Here is a 22,974-nt window from a genome sequence, read left to right as displayed (position 1 = left end):
GGCATTCTTCCTAAAATTAACGGCCATCCCGGGTTCTGTATGAAAGGTACAGACCCAGGATGCCTCGGCTCCAAATGCTGATGTGAAAGGTGCCAACCCGGGAATGTCCCTGCATGAGCCCGTGGCAGTATTCCCGGGTTTTGTCCCTGCATTTCTGGTGTGAAAGGGGTATTAGTGAAAGAGAGGTCATTGCAAGATGGCAGTGTAGCTAGAGGGCAGCCCCTTGGAAGAGTCCTGAGTAACAATATACTTATGTAGAAGAGCCCAGCAGTGGAAGGTTAAAGGGCCTGCATAAAGCTGGGAGAATGTCAGATGAGAGGTCCCTGGATATTGAGATATCATCAAGTCTGGGATTACATGGAGAAATAGGAATTGAACAAGCCTACATCCACAGAAGATCTTTGGCTAGTTCTCCAAACCTACCTGCCGAGTTCCTTCAAAATATGTGTGCAAGTATACCTACAAGAATTGGTGGTGTTTTGAAGGCAGAGGGTGGTCACACCAAATATTGATTTGATTTAGATTTCTCTTCAGCTCACTTCGCATTTTGTTAATTGATAAAAATATGAAAAGCATTCTTTGCAGCATTTATTCCACACCTGCCTAAAACTTTTGTACAGTACTGTGTATATACTGTGTGTGTATATATTAGTGATGTGCACCGGAAATTTTTCGGGTTTTGTGTTTTGGTTTTGGGTTCGGTTCCGCGGCCGTGTTTTGGGTTCGAACGCGTTTTGGCAAAACCTCACCGAATTTTTTTTGTCGGATCCGGGTGTGTTTTGGATTCGGGTGTTTTTTTCAAAAAACCCTAAAAAACAGCTTAAATCATTGAATTTGGGGGTCATTTTGATCCCATAGTATTATTAACCTCAATAACCATAATTTACACTCATTTCCAGTCTATTCTGAACACCTCACACCTGACAATATTATTTTTAGTCCTAAAATTTGCACCGAGGTCGCTGGATGGCTAAGCTAAGCGACACAAGTGGCCGACACAAACACCTGGCCCATCTAGGAGTGGCACTGCAGTGTCAGGCAGGATGGCCCTTCCAAAAAATACTCCCCAAACAGCACATGACGCAAAGAAAAAAAGAGGCGCAATGAGGTAGCTGTGTGAGTAAGCTAAGCGACCCTAGTGGCCGACACAAACACCTGGCCCATCTAGGAGTGGCACTGCAGTGTCACGCAGGATGGCCCTTCCAAAAAATACTCCCCAAACAGCACATGACGCAAAGAAAAAAAGAGGCGCAATGAGGTAGCTGTGTGAGTAAGCTAAGCGACCCTAGTGGCCGACACAAACACCTGGCCCATCTAGGAGTGGCACTGCAGTGTCAGGCAGGATGGCCCTTCCAAAAAATACTCCCCAAACAGCACATGACGCAAAGAAAAAAAGAGGCGCAATGAGGTAGCTGTGTGAGTAAGCTAAGCGACCCTAGTGGCCGGCACAAACACCTGGCCCATCTCACGCAGGATGGCCCTTCCAAAAAATACTCCCCAAACAGCACATGATGCAAAGAAAAAAAGAGGCGCAAGCTCTTCCCGTCCAGTGTTGGGAAGGTCAGGCATCGCAACCGACACAATTGGACTCTCCTTTGGGATTTGGGATTTCGAAGAACGCACAGTTCTTTGCTGTGCTTTTGCCGCAAGTCTTTTCTTTTTTCTAGCGAGAGGATGAGTGCTTCCATCCTCATGTGAAGCTGAACCACTAGCCATGAACATAGGCCAGAGCATCAGCCGTTCCTTGCCACTCCGTGTCGTAAATGGCATATTGGCAAGTTTACGCTTCTCCTCAGACGCTTTTAATTTTGATTTTTGGGTCATTTTTTTACTGATCTTTTGTGTTTTGGATTTTACATGCTCTGTACTATGACATTGGGCATCGGCCTTGGCAGACGACGTTGATGGCATTTCATCGTCTCGGCCATGACTAGTGGCAGCAGCTTCAGCACGAGGTGGAAGTGGATCTTGATCTTTCCCTATTTTTTTAACCTCCACATTTTTGTTCTCCATATTTTAATGCGCACAACTAAAAGCCACCACAGGTATACAATGTAGATGGGTGGATAGTATAGTATTATATTACTTATGGACGACGAGTGACGACACAGAGGTAGGTACAGCCGTGGCCTACCGTACTGCTGCTTATATATATAATATACTGTATAACGGACCTGGTGGACACTGTCAGCAGACTGCTAAACTAGTATGAAGAAAAAAAAACAACACAGGTATACAATGTAGATGGATGGATAGTATACTATTATATTACTTATGGACGACGAGTGCACTGACGACACAGAGGTAGGTACAGCCGTGGCCTACCGTACTGCTGCTTATATATATAATATACTGTATAACGGACCTGGTGGACACTGTCAGCAGACTGCTAAACTAGTATGAAGAAAAAACAACAACACAGGTATACAATGTAGATGGATGGATAGTATAGTATTATATTACTTATGGACGACGAGTGCACTGACGACACAGAGGTAGGTACAGCCGTGGCCTACCGTACTGCTGCTTATATATATAATATACTGTATAACGGACCTGGTGGACACTGTCAGCAGACTGCTAAACTAGTATGAAGAAAGAAAAAAAAACAACACAGGAGTGTTTTTCAGGCAGACAAACGTATACTGGACTGGTGGTCACTGTCAGCAAAACTGTGCACTGTACTCCTGCTATAACTGCTCCCCAGTCCCCACAATTAGGCAGTGTGAGCAGAGCAGTGCACTCAGCACAGATATATCATGCAGCAGTGCAGCACACTGAGTGAGCACAGATATGGTGGTCGGAGCGTTTTTTTCAGGCAGAGAAACAAAGGATTAAACTCACTGGTGGTATAATCAAAACCCTGCACTGTACTCCCTAACAGCTGCTCCCCGTCTCCAATCCTCCCCACAATTATAACTAACTAAGTCACTCTGTGTTCTACTATAACGGAGAGGACACCAGCCACGTCCTCTCCCTATCAATCTCAATGCACGTGTGAAAATGGCGGCGACGCGCGGCTCCTTATATAGAATCCGAGTCTCGCGATAGAATCCGACAGCGGGATGATGACGTTCGGGCGCGCTCGGGTTAACCGAGCAAGGCGGGAGGATCCGAGTCGCTCGGACCCGTGTAAAAAAAAGGTGAAGTTCGGGCGGGTCGGATTCCGAGGATCCGAACCCTCTCATCACTAGTATATATATATATATATATATAGAGAGAGAGAGAGAGAGAGAGAGACATATCCTGATGTAAAATATGAGTATTCGTATACATATATTCACACAAAGATTGGTATAATTTATGTAGTGCTATATTCAGCCAATTAATTGATATACATCTATTAAAATATACACATTAATGTATGTAAATAAATTGGTTTAGTTGTAGTCATATGGGGGAAATGTATGTACACCCACCAAAGAGGTGTGGAGTATGTGTCGGGGGATATGGGACTTTGCCAAACAAAAGGTATTTAATTATACCATTTGGCACAGAAGGAGGGGAAGGGGGGGGGGGGGGGGGGGTTACTTCATGCCATACAGTATTAAATGGGTTTTGTTGTGGAAAGGGTACGAGACAGTTGGGAAATGTTAGTCCTCAGTGGGAAATAACTGCCTTGTGCTGGCAGTTAAAGGGAGCACATGGCCCCTCACTGAAGGGCATATAAGGGTGATCCGCTGCCGCATAGTTCAGTCTGCAGTTACCCCATGCTAGAACTCACTTCCAGGTCACCTGCACTGTCCACCACAAAAGAGCTGTAGTTGTAAACATTGTGGCTGTTAGGAGCCATGTGAAGTGTAGTCCACGCAGGGCTTATGTAAGGCAGAGCGCTGAGCCTGGGGTATCTGGCTGCTGAGCTGCAGACCACACTAGACTAGCATAGTGGCTGGGCTTCCAGCTGACCACCAATGATAGAACCAGCATAGTGACTCAGGGGAGTGGCTGACCAACCTATATAGCTGTAGCAGCTCACCTATTGGTGAGCTCTCAATTGTGCACAATGAAGTATACGCCCACTGCGCCAAATTTAGGGTTATTATTATTATTATTACTACCAGTTATTTATATAGCGCACACATTCTCCGCAGCACTTTACAGAGAGAATATTTGAGCTGGGCCGGCAATTAACCCTCATTCCTTCCCTCCTGTTAAGTGGTTGGCATCATAATTTGTTGGACTTTAAATAGATACATTTATTAATTATATTCTCTGTATCTGTAGTGTAATATAGAGTATATTATTTGGCTACTGGACATATATTAACTAAGAGCCCCATCTTCTGGTCAACTGTGGTATGGACGGATGATAGTAATTCATGATAACTAATAATAATAATAATTTTATTTATATAGCGCTCTTTCTCCAACAGGACTCAAGGCGCTAAGAGAAACCAGCTTAAGGGCCACTGGGAAAAGACTATACTTTTATCAATACATAAGGAAAGGGAGTTGCATGCCTTATTTGGATAAATCCAGGAATAGTTAACCTACTGTATGTTAAAGTAGCCAGCTAACTAAGGGGCCCATTTATCAACGTGTGATAAAACTCATTGTGGATGATAAAACTTGTTGCGTAGGATCCATGGTGCTCCAGGCAATCTGCTCCCAACTGTAATTTTTCAAACACATCACAGTGAGGAGCTGATTGGCTGGTGCACCATTTATCATACGCAACACGTTTTATCATACACAACAAGTTTTATCACTCGTTGATAAATGAGCCCCTCTGTTACTCTGTTACCTAAGGAGACATTTTTTCCACCCAGGTGCTATATGGAGCATCTATTTTAATTCACTAAGTAAAGTGTACGTAAGGACCTGATTCCCCCATTAATTTGTTATTATATGAGGGGAGAGCACTTTATCTATCTATCTATCTATCTATCTATCTATCTATCTATCTATCTATCTATCTATCTATCTATCTTACAAATACATATATATAATTATATACAAACTGTTACTATTGGGATTGTGCTTAGATTAGATCAGGGGTGGGGAAGTTTTTTTCTACCAAGGGCCATTTGGATATTTATAAAATCCTTCGGGGGCCATACAAAAATTATCAACTTAAAAATGAGCCTGCCCCCAGTAGATATGCCCCTAGTAGATATGCTCCCAGTAGTTATTCCCCCAGTAGATATGCCCCCAGTCAGTAGTTATGCCCCCAGTCAGTAGTTATGCCCCCAGTAAATATACCCCCAGTCAGTTGTTATGCCCCAGTAGATATGCACCCAGTAAGTATGCCCCCAGTCACTTGTTATGCCCCATTAGATATGCCCTGTCACTTGTTATGCCCCATTAGATATGCCACCAGTCAGTTGTTATGCCCCATTAGATATGCCCCCTAGTAGCAACGCTTACACACACACATTAAAAGAAAAAAACGCACAATACTCACCAGCCCAGCTCCTGTTTCCGGACCGTTGCCCTCCGCCTGGCCACTCCTCAGAACTATGGAAGAGAAGTCATGACATCTCTTCCATAACACATCACAGCAGCACACGCACACTGCCAGAGCCGGAAGCCAGAGCTCAGGAGTGAGCTCCTGCTTCCGGCTGCTACTGAGGGTAAGAAGCCAGACGCCCACTAGTAACAAAATCTTAGCGGGTGCCTGGCTAGGTGAGCCTGGCCGGGCCGGATCAAGTGGCTCTGCGGGCCTTATACGGCCCTCGGGCCTGAAGTTCCCCACCCCTGGATTAGATAGTCACCAAGTTGGGAGAGGTATATTATTCTTTAATGTCAAACTGAGGGATGCTATGTATATTCACTGTATTTACAATGTTAATGCCAAATGTCACAGGACCGTGGATGAAGAGGATTTGTGTCAGCTGTAATAAAATTTCCTTATATCAAGCATTACCAGGAGTTTACATGGGGCCAAATTCAGACCTGATCATAGCCGCAAATTTGTTAGCAGTTGGGCAAAACCATGTGGACTGCAGGGGGGGGGGGGGGGGGGCAGATATAACATGTGCAGAGAGAGTTAGATTTGGGTGGGTTATATCGTTTTTGTGCAGGGTAAATACTAGCTTCTTTTTTTATACACTGTAATTTAGATTTCAGTTTTAACACAACCCACACAAATCGAACTCTCTCTGCACATGTTATATCAGCCCCCCCCTTCACACACACACCCTCAGTGGTTTTGCCCATCTGCTAACAAATTTGTAGATACGATCAGGTCTGAATTAGGCCCATGGTCAAGTATAAAGGAATTAATTATTCGCAATACAGTGCTTTCAAAATTCAAGATATTACCTTCATATGTATGAGGGTTTTCCCAAGTAGACCCCAGGTATTGATAAGTATGGTAATTCAGATTTACTTGGGTGGATGCTCAATATTTAATTGATATCCTACTTATATCCCTTAGATTAGGGAGTGGGTTACAGTATAGTGGATTATTATTGATATTAACATCTATTAATATAACCATAACAAATCTTATCCATGTGCTCATAAATCACCTTTTTCTCTGGAGGTAGCACTTCCACCATTGGCATATTTATAATGGGTGCAGTGTGTGCGGTGCACATGGGACCCCGGGGCACCATGGCGCAGCAGCAGCACTGCAGAATTTACTGGGAAAATGGTGCAGCGCCATTTTCTAAGTGTTTCGCACATATGCAGTAGAAAAATCATTGGGAAAATGGCCACCACACAATTTTCCCAGAGATCTGCGCAGTCGCTTTAGGCTCTGGGACAGCGCTAGGGTTCCGAGAGCACCAGCGCTGCTGGCTAGAGAGGAGGGGGCCAAACGAAGCCTGCGCATGGGCCTTCCTCCTCTCTAGAAACGCCTAATTTCCACACATCTTCCTGTCCATGGGGGTCATTCCGACCCGATCGCACGATGCATTTCTTTGCAGCCGTGCAATCGGGTCGGAACTGGGCATGCGTGGCAGCTGCATTGCGCAGGCATGTTGCGAGCAGCAACGCCGCGTCCGACAAAAGCAGTCGCAGCGGCGACCGCAAGAAGATTGACAGGAGGAAGGCGTTCCGGGGCGTCAACTGACCATTTTCCGGGAGTGGTTCGGTGAACACAGGCGTGTCCAGGCGTTTGGAGGGCGGATGTCTGATGTAAATTCCGGGACCTGTATCGCTGAAATCATCGCACCAGGTAAGTATGTCTAGGGCTAGTCTTGTTTTACACAAGACTTTTTTACCATAGCAGGGCTGCACAAGCGATCGCAGCCTTGCTATGCTAAAATACACTCCCCCATAGGCGGCGTCTAGTTGATCACACCAGCAGCAAAGAGTTGCTACGTGTGATCAACTCAGAATGACCCCCCACAGAGGCGTTGCTCAGCCTCTTTACACCTGGTGCGGCAGGTTTTAAAAAGGGGGCATGGCTTCATGGTATTGGGGTGTGGCTTTATGGGTTGGGGGCGTGGCTTCGCCGGACGGGGGCCTGGCTAGCCGCCCCGACTGTTTTTTTCATCACGCCGGGGTCCGGGAGGAGCGGGCTGCCTCGGGGAGTGCTCTTTCTGCAGTGCCGGCTTCTGCTCAGTGACAGGAGTCGGGTTGCTGCACTGTAATGTTACAGTGCAGCACCTGGCTCCTGTCACTGAGCAGGAGCCGTCACTTTGGTGTCACCCCTCGGCGGGTGACACCCAGGTACGGGCTGCACCCCCCGCACCACCCTTCTGATGCCAGTGACCCCCCCCATATGTCTTCTCCCACAAGTGTAGTTGCAAGGAATAGTTCTTGAATATGTGTACAGGTTGAGTATCCCTTATCCAAAATGCTTGGCACCAGAGGTATTTTGGATATCGGATTTTTCCGTATTTTGGAATAATTGCATACCATAATGAGATATCATGGTGAAGGGACCCAAGTATAAGCACAGAATGCATTTATGTTACATATACACCTTACACACACAGCCTGAAGGCAATTTTAGCCAATATTTTTTATAACTTTGTGCATTAAACAAAGTGTGTCTACATTCACACAATTCATTTATGTTTCATATACACCTTATACACACAGCCTGAAGGTCATTTAATACAATATTTTTAATAACTTTGTGTATTAAACAAAGTTTGTGTGCATTGAGCCATCAAAAAAACAAAGGTTTCACTATCTCACTCTCAGTCAAAAAAGTCCGTATTTCGGAATATTCCGTATTTCGGAATATTTGGATATGGGATACTCAACCTGTATTTTGTCTTTGAGAATATGCCTTGTATAAAGGAATAAGATAGCATATTTTCCCATAGCTGCTAATATTTGTCCCAAACAGTAGTCATTACCTGCACCCATAGAAATGGCTTATTGCAGTTTATTGGAGTGTTATTTTATGTACACTATTTACTTACAGTCAACTAACTATAACTGGAGATCTTCTCATGACTCATTTTTATTTGATCAGTTGGTAGAGGCAATTCGATGGCTAATCTGCCGGACTGGGCCATTGCACATGTGCATGACACAGAAGTCTCATGAATTGCTACATTTGATATTCATTTAACACTATCGACGGGATGAAATGCCGCCCAAGTCTGAACTCAGACGATTTTTTAAAGGGGCAATCACTTACAAGGCAGGGTTTTGCCTTGTAAGTGATTGCCCCTTTAATAAACCGTCCGTGTTAGGCCACCATCCTGCACGGCTGCCGGACTAGGGCGGCATTACATCCCGCCGTATGCGTCACCTTTTTTTAATATTTCGCTTTCACCTGTACATTTTCTTATTTCCATTTGTTGTCAGTAATTAGAGTTTTTATTTTAATGTATGTCTAATTAAGATTTTTTAAATATACATCTATTCTCTCATTTCATGAAATAAGAATTTATTTCAGGTTGGGGGACATTCTTTCTGTTTCTCTTCCATTTTGTTTCCACAATAGGCCGTGAATGTGCATTGTGGATGGACTGGTGGCAAAGCAGGAGAAGCAGGATCAACGTAGTTACACAATAAGGGCCATAACAGTACATGTCCCCTATGCCTTACACCACATTTTAGACTTACCTTTGCTCCATTTCCCCAGAACCAAAAATACTAGTAGCGCTATTTGCTACTAGGCAGTCTTTAAAATCCTGATCCTTTCATGGCATTACATAATATCATGAAGCAATTCCTTTACATGGACTTCTCAGTACAAGCTGATTGTGCAACTCTTTAAATATTCCATTTTATATACTGTAGTTCTATTAGAAACATTTTATAAAATATGTATGTGCAATCATTATAGCAAGCTATAAAAATATATAAACTTCCAATAAATTATTTATTGTGTGCTAATAAAATATTTATCAGTACCAGTCAAAAGTTTAGACACACCTTCTTATTCAATGGTTTTTATTTATTTTAATTATTTTCTACATTGTAGATTAATACTGAAGACATCAAAACTATGACGGAACACATATGGAATTATGTTGGAAACAAAAAAGTTTTAAACAAATCAAAATATGTTTTATATTTTAGATTCCTCAAAGTAGCCCCCTTTTGCTTTGATGACAGCTTTGCACACTCTTGGCATTCTCTCAGTCAGCTTTATGAGGTAGTCTCCTGGAACGGTTTTCCAATAGTCTTGAAGGAGTTCCCAGAGGTGCTGAGCACTTGTTGGCTGCTTTTCCTTAACTCTGCGGTCCAACTCATCCCAAACCATCTCAATTGGGTTTAGGTCGGGTGATTGTGGAGGCCAGGTCATCTGATGGAGTACTCCATCACTTTTCTTCTTGGTCAAGTAGCCCTTACATAGCTTGGAGGCGTGTTTGGGGTCATTGTCTTGTTGAAAAACAAATGATGGTCCCAGTAAGCACAAACCAGATGGCATGGCGCTGCAGAATGCTGTGGTAGCCATGCTGGTTAAGCGTGCCTTGAATTTTGAATAAATCATCAACAGTGTCACCAGCAAAGCACCCCCACACCATCACACCTCCTCCTCCATGCTTCACAGTGGGAACCACAAATGCAGAAACCATCCGCTCACCTTCTCTTCATCTCACAAAGACACGGCAGTTGGAACCAAAAATCTCATATTCTAATGTCCATTCCTTGTGTTTCTTCACCCAAACAATTCTCCTCTTCTTCTTGTTCATCCTCAGTAGTGGCTTCTTCGCAGCAATTTGACAATGAAGGCCTGATTCACACAGTCTCCTCTGAACAGTTGATGTTGAGATTTATCTGCTACTTGTACTTTGTGAAGAATTTCTGTGGGCTCTAATCTGAGGTGAGGTTAAGTAGCGGTTTCTGAGGCTGGTAACTCTAATGAATTTATCCTCTGCAGCAGAGGTTACTCTTGTGCTTTCTTTCCTGGGCCGGTCCTCTTGAGAGCCAGTTTCATCATAGCATTTGATGGTTTTTGCAACTGCACTTGAGGATAAATTCAAAGTTCTTGAAATTTTCCGTATCGACTGACCTTCATGTCTTAAAGTAATGATGGACTGTTGTTTCTTTTTGCTGAGTTGAGTTGTCATGCCATAATATGGATTACAACAGTAGTTAAAAAGGGGTGTCCACTGTGTACTAACCCTACCTCTACACAACACATTACAACACAACTGATGGTCTCAAACACATTAAGAAGGCAAGTAACGCCACAGATTGACTCTTCACAAGGCATACCTGTTAATTCAACACCATTCCAAGAGACTACCTCATGATGCTGATTGAGAGAATGCCAAGAGTGTGCAAAGCTGTCATCAAAGCAAAAGCGGCTACTTTGATGAATCTAAAATCTGAAACATATTTTGATTTGTTTAACACTTTTTTGTTTACAACATAATTCCATATATGTTCTGTCATAGTTTTAATGTCTTCAGTATTAATCTACAATGTAGAAAATAATCAAAATAAAGAAAAACCATTGAATGAGAAGGTGTGTCCAAACATTTGACTGGTACTGTATGCATCAAATATTTCCATATGTGTGTAGATTTCCACGTGAAACATCAATTATAGCATGAACGTATTTTTAGATTATGTAAGAATGATGTTGATTGTAACATATTGAGCCAAATGTACTAAGCCTTGAAAAGTGATAAAGTGGAGAGTGATAAAGTACCAGCGAACCAGCTCCTGTCATTTTTCAAACAGGGTCAGGGGCGTAGGGAGGGCGGTTCTGGTGGAGCGCATGCTCCAGGCGCGGGAAACTTCAGAGGGCGCCTGGCAGCATGAAGCCTCCTTTCCCCCTCCCCTGTCACAGTGCGCTGTGGACCTAAAAGGGGAGGAGCTACATGGGAAAATGGGTGGAGCTACACGGGACCAGACTGCAGCCTGCAACACAGGAGGATGACAGATTTCCTGACAGATTTCCTTAGGTAAGTGGATGGAGATTGATTGAGTGAGTGAGTAAAACTGTGTGTGTATACAGTATCTGTGTACTGTATATGTATGTGTGACTGTGTATGTGTGTAATGTATGTACAGTATGTATGTGTGTGTCTGTGGTGTGTGTGTATGTATGACTGCGGCATAATGTGTGTAAGCGTCAATGATACAGAGGATGTTACGTGTGTAAGCGTCACTGGTACAGGGGGCATTACGTGTAGGCATCACTGCTACAGGGGGTGTAACGTGTAAGCGCCACTGGTACAGGGGGGCGTTAAGTGTAAGCGTCACTGCTACAGGGGGTGTTACATGTAAGCACCACTGGTACAGGGGGCGTTACGTGTAAGCATCACTGCTACAGGGGGCGTTACGTGTAAGCGTCACTGGTACGGGGGGCGTTATGTGTAAGCATCACTGCTACAGGGGGCGTTACGTGTAAGTGTCACTGGTACAGGGGGAGTTATGTGTAAGCATCACTGCTACAGGGACTGTTACGTGTAAGCATCACTGGTACAGGGGGCGTTATGTGTAAGCGTCACTGCTACAGGGGGCGTTACGTGTAAGCATCACTGCTACAGGGGGCGTTACGTGTAAGCGTCACTGGTACGGGGGGCGTTATGTGTAAGCGTCACTGCTACAGGGGGCGTTACGTGTAAGCGCCACTGGTACAGGGGGCGTTATGTGTAAGCGTCATTGCTACAGGGGGCGTTACGTGTAAGCGTCACTGGTACAGGGGGAGTTATGTGTAAGCATCACTGCTACAGGGGGCGTTAGGGGACATTGTGTGAGTGCTTTTCTTTTCCCCCTTGAGGAGGCTATCGTGTTTTTCCCCGTTGGGTTCGATGCTTTTTTCCTGTGGGAACTATGTGTTTGTGTGTATATGGATGGGGCAGGGGGGGGGGGGGGCTCCGTGACGTGAGCTTGCTCCGGGAGCCATGGCTCCACGCTACACCTCTGAACAGGGCCAGTGACACATGGCAGTTAGGACCTAATTGGCTTGTACATTATCACTGTCCACTTTTATCACTTTTTAAGGCTTAGTACATCTGGCCCATTGACCAGTGCAATCTACTTCTAATTCAGATGTCCACAAAACATAGATAGAAGAAGATCATATCAACAGTAAGGAAACTGAGCAAATCATTCAAAATCTCCATTAGTTGGATATAATTAGGATGTATAGATTGCCAAAAAGAGCAATTGAGGAGCTATAGCAATTGATTAAACATAAAATTGTCCTTGTTACCAAAATATCTCATGCAATTCCAGGAATGATGAAATTACTTGCTACTTTGCATCGTGCTACCGAATCTTTTCAGCCATTTCAGCAATGGTGGGTTGTTCACAATGCGCATTTTCAAGATTCTTTATTAGTGTAATTTATGCTATTATGTAGAGATGAGCGGGTTCGGTTCCTCGGAATCCGAACCCGCCCGAACTTCAGGGTTTTTTACACGGGGCCGAGCAGGCTCGGATCCTCCCGCCTTGCTCGGTTAACCCGAGCGCGCCCGAACGTCATCATCACGCTGTCGGATTCTCGCGAGGCTCGGATTCTATATAAGGAGCCGCGCGTCGCCGCCATTTTTCACACGTGCATTGAGATTCATAGGGAGAGGACGTGGCTGGCGTCCTCTCCGTTTATAGAGATTCGAGAAGAGAGTGAGACAGTCTCACTAGAGAGAGACACAGTAGTAATTTTGGGGAGCATTAGGAGGAGTACTACTACTACTAGTACTTGCTGAAGTGAAGTGATAGATAGTGTGACTGTATTGTATTATCTGACTTGTGGGGGAGACACTGACAGTGGGGAGCAGTTAGAGTCTGAGAGCAGGACTCAGGACTCAGGAGTACATACTACATATAACGTACAGTGCACACTTTTGCTGCCAGAGTGCCACACCAGTATAATATATATTGTGATTGTATGCTTAGGAGTACTACTTGCAAGTTGCTGATAGTGTGACCAGTGACCTGACCACCAGTTTAATAATCACCACCAGTTTAATTAATATATATATATATAATTGTATATAATTAATATATATATAATATTATAATTGTATACCACCTACCCGTGTTTTTTTTTTTTTTCTTTCTTCTTTATACATACTACTATAGTAGCTTACTGTAGCAGTCTGCGGTGCTGCTGAGCTGACAGTGTCCAGCAGGTCCGTCATCAGTCATCATTACCTAATAAATATATATCTACCTGTCCGGCTGCAGTACTAGTGATATTATATATACATATATATATTGATTTCATATCATTATCATCCAGTCTATATTAGCAGCAGACACAGTACGTTAGTCCACGGCTGTAGCTACCTCTGTGTCGGCACTCGGCAGTCCATCCATAATTGTATACCACCTACCCGTGGTTTTTTTTTTTTCTTTCTTCTTGATACATATTACTATAGTAGCTTACTGTAGCAGTCTGCGGTGCTGCTGAGCTGACAGTGTCCAGCAGGTCCGTCATCAGTCATCATTACCTAATAAATATATATCTACCTGTCCGGCTGCAGTACTAGTGATATTATATATACATATATATATTGATTTCATATCATTATCATCCAGTCTATATTAGCAGCAGACACAGTACGTTAGTCCACGGCTGTAGCTACCTCTGTGTCGGCACTCGGCAGTCCATCCATAATTGTATACCACCTACCCGTGGTTTTTTTTTTTTCTTTCTTCTTGATACATACTACTATAGTAGCTTACTGTAGCAGTCTGCGGTGCTGCTGAGCTGACAGTGTCCAGCAGGTCTGTCATCAGTCATCATTACCTAATAAATATATATCTACCTGTCCGGCTGCAGTACTAGTGATATTATATATACATATATATATTGATTTCATATCATTATCATCCAGTCTATATTAGCAGCAGACACAGTACGTTAGTCCACGGCTGTAGCTACCTCTGTGTCGGCACTCGGCAGTCCATCCATAATTGTATACCACCTACCCGTGTTTTTTTTTTTTCTTTCTTCTTGATAAATACTACTATAGTAGCTTACTGTAGCAGTCTGCGGTGCTGCTGAGCTGACAGTGTCCAGCAGGTCCGTCATCAGTCATCATTACCTAATAAATATATATCTACCTGTCCGGCTGCAGTACTAGTGATATTATATATACATATATATATTGATTTCATCTCATTATCATCCAGTCTATATTAGCAGCAGACACAGTACGTTAGTCCACGGCTGTAGCTACCTCTGTGTCGGCACTCGGCAGTCCATCCATAATTGTATACCACCTACCCGTGGTTTTTTTTTCTTTCTTCTTGATACATACTACTATAGTAGCTTACTGTAGCAGTCTGCGGTGCTGCTGAGCTGACAGTGTCCAGCAGGTCCGTCATCAGTCATCATTACCTAATAAATATATATCTACCTGTCCGGCTGCAGTACTAGTGATATTATATATACATATATATATTGATTTCATCTCATTATCATCCAGTCTATATTAGCAGCAGACACAGTACGTTAGTCCACGGCTGTAGCTACCTCTGTGTCGGCACTCGGCAGTCCATCCATAATTGTATACCACCTACCCGTGTTTTTTTTTTTTCTTTCTTCTTGATACATACTACTATAGTAGCTTACTGTAGCAGTCTGCGGTGCTGCTGAGCTGACAGTGTCCAGCAGGTCCGTCATCAGTCATCATTACCTAATAAATATATATCTACCTGTCCGGCTGCAGTACTAGTGATATTATATATACATATATATATTGATTTCATATCATTATCATCCAGTCTATATTAGCAGCAGACACAGTACGTTAGTCCACGGCTGTAGCTACCTCTGTGTCGGCACTCGGCAGTCCATCCATAAGTATACTAGTATCCATCATTCTCCATTGTTTACCTGAGGTGCCTTTTAGTTGTGCCTATTAAAATATGGAGAACAAAAATGTTGAGGTTCCAAAATTAGGGAAAGATCAAGATCCACTTCCACCTCGTGCTGAAGCTGCTGCCACTAGTCATGGCCGAGACGATGAAATGCCAGCAACGTCGTCTGCCAAGGCCGATGCCCAATGTCATAGTACAGAGCATGTCAAATCCAAAACACCAAATATCAGTAAAAAAAGGACTCCAAAACCTAAAATAAAATTGTCGTCGGAGAAGCGTAAACTTGCCAATATGCCATTTACCACACGGAGTGGCAAGGAACGGCTGAGGCCCTGGCCTATGTTCATGGCTAGTGGTTCAGCTTCACATGAGGATGGAAGCACTCAGCCTCTCGCTAGAAAAATGAAAAGACTCAAGCTGGCAAAAGCAGTAGCACCGCAAAGAACTGTGCGTTCTTCGAAATCCCAAATCCACAAGGAGAGTCCGACTCCAATTGTGTCGGTTGCGATGCCTGACCTTCCCAACACTGGACGTGAAGAGCATGCGCCTTCCACCATTTGCACGCCCCCTGCAAGTGCTGGAAGGAGCACCCGCAGTCCAGTTCCTGATAGTCAGATTGAAGATGTCAGTGTTGAAGTACACCAGGATGAGGAGGATATGGGTGTTGCTGGCGCTGGGGAGAAAATTGACCAGGAGGATTCTGATGGTGAGGTGGTTTGTTTAAGTCAGGCACCCGGGGAGACACCTGTTGTCCGTGGGAGGAATATGGCCACTGACATGCCTGGTGAAAATACCAAAAAAAATCAGCTCTTCGGTGTGGAAGTATTTCAACAGAAATGCGGACAACAGGTGTCAAGCCGTGTGTTGCCTTTGTCAAGCTGTAATAAGTAGGGGTAAGGACGTTAACCACCTCGGAACATCCTCCCTTATACGTCACCTGCAGCGCATTCATAATAAGTCAGTGACAAGTTCAAAAACTTTGGGTGACAGCGGAAGCAGTCCACTGACCAGTAAATCCCTTCCTCTTGTAACCAAGCTCACGCAAACCACCCCACCAACTCCCTCAGTGTCAATTTCCTCCTTCCCCAGGAATGCCAATAGTCCTGCAGGCCATGTCACTGGCAATTCTGACAATTCCTCTCCTGCCTGGGATTCCTCCGATGCATCCTTGCGTGTAACGCCTACTGCTGCTGGCGCTGCTGTTGGTGCTGCTGGGAGTCGATGGTCATCCCAGAGGGGAAGTCGTAAGACTACTTTTACTACTTCCACCAAGCAATTGATTGTCCAACAGTCCTTTGCGAGGAAGATGAAATATCACAGCAGTCATCCTACTGCAAAGCGGATAACTGAGGCCTTGGCATCCTGGGTGGTGAGAAACGTGGTTCCGGTATCCATCATTACTGCAGAGCCAACTAGAGACTTGTTGGAGGTACTGTGTCCCCGGTACCAAATACCATCTAGGTTCCATTTCTCTAGGCAGGCGATACCGAAAATGTACACAGACCTCAGAAAAAGAGTCACCAGTGTCCTAAAAAATGCAGCTGTACCCAATGTCCACTTAACCACGGACATGTGGACAAGTGGAGCAGGGCAGGGTCAGGACTATATGACTGTGACAGCCCACTGGGTAGATGTATTGACTCCCGCCGCAAGAACAGCAGCGGCGGCACCAGTAGCAGCATCTCGCAAACGCCAACTCTTTCCTAGGCAGGCTACGCTTTGTATCACCGGTTTCCAGAATACGCACACAGCTGAAAACCTCTTACGGCAACTGAGGAAGATCATCGCGGAATGGCTTACCCCAATTGGACTCTCCTGTGGATTTGTGGCATCGGACAACGCCAGCAATATTGTGTGTGCATTAAATATGGGCAAATTCCAGCACGTCCCCTGTTTTGCACATACCTTGAATTTGGTGGTGCAGAATTTTTTAAAAAACGACAGGGGCGTGCAAGAGATGCTGTCGGTGGCCAGAAGAACTGCGGGACACTTTCGGCGTACAGGCACCACGTACAGAAGACTGGAGCACCACCAAAAACAACTGAACCTGCCCTGCCATCATCTGAAGCAAGAAGTGGTAACGAGGTGGAATTCAACCCTCTATATGCTTCAGAGGTTGGAGGAGCAGCAAAAGGCCATTCAAGCCTATACAATTGAGCACGATATAGGAGGTGGAATGCACCTGTCTCAAGCGCAGTGGAGAATGATTTCAACGTTGTGCAAGGTTCTGCTGCCCTTTGAACTTGCCACACGTGAAGTCAGTTCAGACACTGCCAGCCTGAGTCAGGTCATTCCCCTCATCAGGCTTTTGCAGAAGAAGCTGGAGACATTGAAGGAGGAGCTAACACGGAGCGATTCCGCTAGGCATGTGGGACTTGTGGATGGAGCCCTTAATTTGCTTAACAAGGATTCACGGGTGGTCAATCTGTTGAAATCAGAGCACTACATTTTGGCCACCGTGCTCGATCCTAGATTTAAAGCCTACCTTGGATCTCTCTTTCCGGCAGACACAAGTCTGCTGGGGTTGAAAGACCTGCTGGTGAGAAAATTGTCAAGTCAAGCGGAACGCGACCTGTCAACATCTCCTCCTTCACATTCTCCCGCAACTGGGGGTGCGAGGAAAAGGCTCAGAATTCCGAGCCCACCCGCTGGCGGTGATGCAGGGCAGTCTGGAGCGACTGCTGATGCTGACATCTGGTCCGGACTGAAGGACCTGACAACGATTACGGACATGTCATCTACTGTCACTGCATATGATTCTCTCCCCATTGAAAGAATGGTGGAGGATTATATGAGTGACCGCATCCAAGTAGGCACGTCACACAGTCCGTACTTATACTGGCAGGAAAAAGAGGCAATTTGGAGGCCCTTGCACAAACTGGCTTTATTCTACCTAAGTTGCCCTCCCACAAGTGTGTACTCCGAAAGAGTGTTTAGTGCCGCCGCTCACCTTGTCAGCAATCAGCGTACGAGGTTACATCCAGAAAATGTGGAGAAGATGATGTTCATTAAAATGAATTATAATCAATTCCTCCGTGGAGACATTGACCAGCAGCAATTGCCTCCACAAAGTACACAGGGAGCTGAGATGGTGGATTCCAGTGGGGACGAATTGATAATCTGTGAGGAGGGGGATGTACACGGTGATATATCGGAGGATGATGATGAGGTGGACATCTTGCCTCTGTAGAGCCAGTTTGTGCAAGGAGAGATTAATTGCTTCTTTTTTGGTGGGGGTCCAAACCATCCCGTCATTTCAGTCACAGTCGTGTGGCAGACCCTGTCACTGAAATGATGGGTTGGTTAAAGTGTGCATGTCCTGTTTATACAACATAAGGGTGGGTGGGAGGGCCCAAGGACAATTCCATCTTGCACCTCTTTTTTCTTTAATTTTTCTTTGCGTCATGTGCTGTTTGTGGAGTGTTTTTTGGAAGGGCCATCCTGCGTGACACTGCAGTGCCACTCCTAGATGGGCCCGGTGTTTGTGTCGGCCACTAGGGTCGCTTATCTTACTCACACAGCTACCTCATTGCGCCTCTTTTTTTCTTTGCGTCATGTGCTGTTTGGGGAGTGTTTTTTGGAAGGGCCATCCTGCGTGACACTGCAGTGCCACTCCTAGATGGGCCCGGTGTTTGTGTCGGCCACTAGGGTCGCTTATCTTACTCACACAGCTACCTCATTGCGCCTCTTTTTTTCTTTGCGTCATGTGCTGTTTGGGGAGTGTTTTTTGGAAGGCCATCCTGCGTGACACTGCAGTGCCACTCCTAGATGGGCCCGGTGTTTGTGTCGGCCACTAGGGTCGCTTATCTTACTCACACAGCTACCTCATTGCGCCTCTTTTTTTCTTTGCGTCATGTGCTGTTTGGGGAGTGTTTTTTGGAAGGGCCATCCTGCGTGACACTGCAGTGCCACTCCTAGATGGGCCCGGTGTTTGTGTCGGCCACTAGGGTCGCTTATCTTACTCACACAGCTACCTCATTGCGCCTCTTTTTTTCTATGCGTCATGTGCTGTTTGGGGAGTGTTTTTTGGAAGGGCCATCCTGCGTGACACTGCAGTGCCACTCCTAGATGGGCCCGGTGTTTGTGTCGGCCACTAGGGTCGCTTATCTTACTCACACAGCTACCTCATTGCGCCTCTTTTTTTCTTTGCGTCATGTGCTGTTTGGGGAGTGTTTTTTGGAAGGGCCATCCTGCGTGACACTGCAGTGCCACTCCTAGATGGGCCCGGTGTTTTTGTCGGCCACTAGGGTCGCTTATCTTACTCACACAGCTACCTCATTGCGCCTCTTTTTTTCTTTGCGTCATGTGCTGTTTGGGGAGTGTTTTTTGGAAGGGCCATCCTGCGTGACACTGCAGTGCCACTCCTAGATGGGCCAGGTGTTTGTGTCGGCCACTAGGTTCGCTTAGCTTAGTCATCCAGCGACCTCGGTGCAAATTTTAGGACTAAAAATAATATTGTGAGGTGTGAGGTATTCAGAATAGACTGAAAATGAGTGGAAATTATGGTTTTTGAGGTTAATAATACTTTGGGATCAAAATGACCCCCAAATTCTATGATTTAAGCTGTTTTTTAGGTTTTTTGGAAAAAAACACCCGAATCCAAAACACACCCAAATCCGACAAAAAAAATTCGGTGAGGTTTTGCCAAAACGCGGTCGAACCCAAAACACGGCCGCGGAACCGAACCCAAAACCCGAAAAATTTCCGGCGCTCATCTCTACTATTATGTCACATGCTCATGATTTTATATATTTTCCAATGAATATCTCTGAACTGCAAGAAATCAGAAAATATTTCTGTACTATCATTCATTTTCCTTAATATATTAGATAATATAGATTGTACACATGTTGCCTACAGACAAACTCATAAAATGGACAAGGTTTCCAGAAATAGAAAACGTTGGCCCTCATTCCGAGTTGATCGGTCGCAAGGCGAATTTAGCAGAGTTACACACGCTAAGCCGCCGCCTACTGGGAGTGAATCTTAGCTTCTTAAAATTGCGACCGATGTATTCGCAATATTGCGATTACTAACTACTTAGCAGTTTCAGAGTAGCTCCAGACTTACTCTGCCTGTGCGATCAGTTCAGTGCTTGTCGTTCCTGGTTGACGTCACAAACACACCCAGCGTTCGCCCAGGCACTCCCACCGTTTCCCCGGCCACTCCTGCGTTTTTTCCGGAAACGGTAGCGTTTTCAGCCACACGCCCCTGAAACGCCGTGTTTCCGCCCAGTAACACCCATTTCCTGTCAATCACATTACGATCGCCGGAGCGAAGAAAAAGCCGTGAGTAAAAATACTATCTTCATAGTAAAGTTACTTGGCGCAGTCGCAGTGCGAACATTGCGCATGCGTACTAAGCGGATTTTCACTGCGATGCGATGAAAAATACCGAGCGAACAACTCGGAATGAGGGCCGTTATTCAATGAATATACAAGTCACATATGCCACACACCGTAGAATTATAAAGGTCACATCAAATATTGCCAATATACCATATGTGTTTAAGTGACAGCTTATTGCACTTCCTAGATTTTGGAAATGTAAAATATAATGAGATATTGATAAAAATAACAAAGTCCATGATATTAAGCAATACTCTTTATCATACACTGTACACCAGGTTGTTTTTATTTATTTTTATCATAAACTGTTGAAACATATCTGTAAAATTATATTATTTATCTGCTGTTTTGATTATTTTTTGGGCGGTGTTGTACATTGTTAAAATGACACAGTCCTCCGCCTGTAAAGTGAGGAGTGTTATTTAATTCTTGAACACGCAGAAAGTGAGACCTGCTGAAATGAATTGTCAATTAAAGCCGGTGTATGCTGATATGAGATGGTGGTGTGAAATGTTCGATAATGAATGAAGAAATGTGCATGATGAAGATCGACTGGGTCACCCATCGCGTGTCACAGTTTTGCGTGAGGGGAGGTTTTCGAATCCTAAACCCTAAATTCCAAGTGATGTTCACCTTTTCACTAAGCTCACAGAGTTTTTGGGCTGAAAACTATTTGAAAGTGATGATGAGTTGATGCTTATGTGATACCCCATCATAATGAAGTACCACTGAGCTATCGCTGCACATGTACAGTTGCAGCGGTAGAGGTGCCACAGCAGCAGCAGCAGCAGGGGTTGCTTAGTAACCAGGACTGGGCCAGTATCGGGGCGCACAGGTGCAGTATGCAGGAGAGATGTCATGTGTGGAAAGCAGGAAAATGAGAGACCTTAAGACAGAACGTATATATAAGTGAAGGAAAGCAATTAGGCCTGCTGAGTAGGTGGAGGTACCTGTGAATGAGTAGATATGTGGATGCTATCAGTGCATGACAGGCAGCTGGAAGAAGTCTGTTCTTAGGCGCAAACACAAGATTCACTGGGGGGAGGGTTATATTTCTCATATTTGTAAGAATTTCAATAAGGCTGCTCCTGCTAACAGATCCCTTTCACTGGGTGTAGTATGGTATGCCGGCGGCCAGGCTCCCGGCGACCAGCATACCGGCGCTGGGAGCCCGACCGCCGGCATACCGACAGTGTGGCGAGCGCAATTGAGCCCCTTGTAGGCTCGCTGCGCTCGCCATGCTGCGGGCATGATGGCGCGCTATGCTCGCCACGCTATTTTATTCTCCCTCCAGGGGGGTCGAGGGAGAAAAAGTGTCGGTATGTTGGCAGTCGGGATTCCGGCGCCGGTATACTGTGCACCGGGATCCCAACAGTCAGCATACTGAAGACCACCCCTTTCAGTAAAGTACCAAATATATGTATAACCAAAGCAAAATAAGAGGGTAGCCTTAAATGGTGAGTGTATGTAACTAACTTTTTTAAGGATATGCTAACTCAAATGAACAACTCAAACCAAATTGATCTACATTAGATTATACCTTATAATAAAAATTTGTGTAAAACATAAAATATATAATATTGTCCAGTCAAATTCCTGAAGATAAAAAGTCGGTATTCATCCAATAGTAAAGCATTAGCCTATCAATTTCCTGGAACCTGGAGATAAAATGAGAGTTATGGTTAACTCTCTGCGAGGTACACTTAGTTCCACAGGGAAAACATTGGGTGTAGAGTGGATCTTGATCTAGAAGCACCGATAGGCTAAAGCTTTAGGCTGTCCCTGGATGCATTGGGGCCTCCTCTATAACTGCGCCTCCAGGCACTGTGAGCTCAGTTTCGTTAACCAGTCCAATGTAGGAGCAGTTAAGAGAGTAGGCAGATGTTAGTCACATAGAACCACATTCTCACGACAGGAGAAGGGACCAGCGGCTAATGCATACTAACCCATAGAAGATAGGTGCGTCAGGGTGGGCGCTCTGTGGAACCCAGTGAACCTTGCAGAAAGAGTTAACCATGGTAAGTCTACCAAAACTCTCCTTTTCTGCAGCGGGGTACACTGTGTTCCACAGGGAAAACATTGGGTGATGTCCTAAAGCAGTTCCTCAAAGGAGGGGTTACGCCTTAGTGGGTAGAAGAACCCGGCGTCCAAAGGAAGCATCCTGAACGCAGAAGTATCATAGGCATAGAACCTGATGAACGTGTTCACAGAGGACCACGTAGCCACCTTGCACAATTGTTCTGCGGACGCGCCACGGCAGGCTGACGAAGAAGGTCCAACAGACCGAGTAGAATGGGCTTTAATAGCATCAGGAGCTGGGAGGCCAGCCTACACATAAGCTTGTGCAATCACTATTCTAATCCATCTGACCAAGGTTTGCTTATTCGCAGGCCAGCCACGTTTCTGGAAACCAAATAGTACAAACAGGGTATCTGACCTCCTGATAGAGGCAGTTCTCTCCACATATATACGGAGAGCCCT

Source organism: Pseudophryne corroboree, chromosome 1 (genome assembly GCF_028390025.1).
Source record: "Pseudophryne corroboree isolate aPseCor3 chromosome 1, aPseCor3.hap2, whole genome shotgun sequence".
Classification (NCBI taxonomy): Eukaryota; Metazoa; Chordata; class Amphibia; order Anura; family Myobatrachidae; genus Pseudophryne; species Pseudophryne corroboree.
Note: the sequence above shows the minus strand (reverse complement) of the source record.